The sequence below is a fragment of the Zootermopsis nevadensis genome, unplaced genomic scaffold, assembly GCF_977971745.1.
Source record: "Zootermopsis nevadensis isolate Lab colony 2312 unplaced genomic scaffold, Znev_1.0 Znev_ptg000245l, whole genome shotgun sequence".
Taxonomy (NCBI): Eukaryota; Metazoa; Arthropoda; class Insecta; order Blattodea; family Termopsidae; genus Zootermopsis; species Zootermopsis nevadensis.
Window position 1 is genome coordinate 1 of NW_028259372.1, and position 2500 is coordinate 2500.

At 62.5% G+C, this 2500-nt stretch overlaps 1 non-coding gene and 1 pseudogene across 1 annotated transcript; both read left to right on the plus strand.

Moving 5' to 3' along the window:
- The first annotated feature begins 415 nt into the window (after positions 1-415).
- Positions 416-571, plus strand: LOC147870482 (5.8S ribosomal RNA). The gene has a single exon (XR_015533391.1). It is a non-coding gene; the product is annotated as a 5.8S ribosomal RNA (ribosomal RNA).
- Positions 572-1072: 501 nt separating this feature from the next.
- Positions 1073-2500, plus strand: part of LOC147870483 (large subunit ribosomal RNA) — a 4225-nt pseudogene continuing 2797 nt past the window's right edge.

The window sequence follows — 2500 nt, forward strand, 5'->3', positions numbered from 1 at the left end:
CGTAATCTCGCCTGTGATTGGACCGGCTCTTCCTGGCAGCGGCCGGATCTCGGAGATAACGTCGTCGGCCTGAGGTGTCCAGGTCGGCGAAGTAATCCCCCGGAGGGGGACGGCAAGACCGTCCCGCCTCGAGGTGGGAAGTAGGAGCGAAAGATGGTGAGTGGGTGCCGGCGGCACGCGGGCTCCGAGGATCCTCAGGGATCCAAGGACAACCCGCGCGACCGCGAGCACTGGGCTTAAAGCCACTTTATCTGCCCACGCAAGGCCGTTTCGGCGGCGCTTGAACGAGAGGGGAGCGCGGTCTGACCGTGCCGCTGTTCTGGGGGCAGCTCCCCCTCGAAAAATAACAACTACCTGTCCTACGGGACTAGCAGTAGCATCCTACCCGAAGCTCTGCTCGAATCTAGAGAAAAACAACCCTGAGCGGTGGATCACTCGGCTCGTGGGTCGATGAAGAACGCAGCTAATTGCGCGTCGACATGTGAACTGCAGGACACATGAACATCGACGTTTCGAACGCACATTGCGGTCCTTGGATTTCCAATCCCGGACCACGCCTGGCTGAGGGTCGGCTACATGAAACCCGTGGGCCCGCGCGGTCTTTAAGATAATAAGGGAAAGAAAGAAAGAAAGAGAAAGAAATAAAGGCACGCGAGCGGCCCTACGCTGGGGGGTCTGACGAGCCTGCACCTCGCACCGCCGGCGTCGCTCCGAGCAATCGGTGGCGGCGTCGGCGACTGCGAGGAGGTTAAGGGGAGTCAGTCGCCCTTGAAGGCTTCACAGGGTTCGGTGGAGCGAGCGGATAGACTTAGCTCGCCCTCCTCTCCTCGGCGACGGGGCCCATCCTTCCCCGATCGCGTCTGAGAAGAACTGACGCCCGGCTTGATGTGATGGGAGACAGGCAAACTCCCGAGACAGAGAGAGAGACACACACTTGCCGGGCGGGAGCGAAAGATATGACCACAATAAATAATGACCACAAAAAAAACAAAACAAAAAGAAATCAGTTCAATGAGAGAGGCTAAGCTTCCGACCGCTCACATCGGCCCGTCGGTACAAAAAACCATCTTTCCGACCTCAGATCAGGCGAGACTACCCGCTGAATTTAAGCATATTACTAGGCGGAGGAAAAGAAACTAACAAGGATTCCCCCAGTAGCTGCGAGCGAACAGGGAAGAGCCCAGCACGGAATCCCGCGCGGAGACGTGCAGGGAGATGTCGTGTGTGGGAGGTCCCACTCTCCCGGGGCGCGGTCCAGCGAGTCCAAGTCTCCCTTGAATGGGGCCATCGCCCGCAGAGGGTGCCAGGCCCGTAGGACCGCGGCCGCTCCCGGGTGGGGACTCTCCTCAGAGTCGTGTTCCTTGAGAGTGGAGCACTAAGAGGGTGGTAAACTCCATCTAAGGCTAAATATGACCACGAGACCGATAGCGAACAAGTACCGTGAGGGAAAGTTGAAAAGAACTTTGAAGAGAGAGTTCAATAGTACGTGAAACCGTTCAGGGGTAAACGGGAGAGACCCGGAAGACCGATTGGGGAGATTCAGCCCCGTCCGCGCAGTGCCGGCCCCCGGGCGGGTGCTCCCGGATGTTCCCGGCCGCCGGTCGCGCCGCGAGGCGCGCGCCGGTGCGAGTCGGGCCCACCGGCCGCTCGGGGTCTAAAGCCGCGGCCGCGGCGGGGTGCATTTCCTGCCCCTAGTAGGACGTCGGGACCCGTTGGAGGAGCAGGTCCCTCGCGGACCATTGCGGCCTAAGGCCCGGGACAGAGACCGGGGTGGCTTCCGCCGAGGCGCGGGACAAGGGCCGCCCCGGACCCCGGTACATAGCCTGGCCGCCCTCCGACGGTCTGTTTTTTCGTGGTAGCTGGCCCGCTGCCCCCGCCCTCCGCCCGCGAGGGAGGTAAGGGCGGGACGCGAGCGTCCGGTCCGCCGGGGCAAGCTCTCCGGCCGAGGCCGCGGTGCCGTGGCTCTCGCCACGTCCCCGGCCCCCGGCAGGCTGCTGGCCCCCGGAGCCCTCGGACAGCTTTTGGCCGCTCCCGTCTCCGGCGCTTCAGCTTCGGGTGCTCTCCCGACCCGTCTTGAAACACGGACCAAGGAGTCTAACATGTGCGCGAGTCACTGGGACTCATACTAAACCCAGAGGCGCAGTGAAAGCGTGGGGCGCGCCCGGTACGCCGGGCCGCCTCTAAGGGAGGACGGCCGGTCGTGCCTCTCACGGGGTGCGGCCGGCAAGCACTCCCGGGGCGCCTCGGCCCAGGCCGCAGGCGCACCCGGAGCGCACACGTTGGGACCCGAAAGATGGTGAACTATGCCCGGCCAGGACGAAGTCAGGGGAAACCCTGATGGAGGTCCGCAGCGATTCTGACGTGCAAATCGATCGTCAGAGCTGGGTATAGGGGCGAAAGACTAATCGAACCATCTAGTAGCTGGTTCCCTCCGAAGTTTCCCTCAGGATAGCTGGCGCCGAGTTGGAATGGGACCAGTCTCATCCGGTAAAGCGAATGA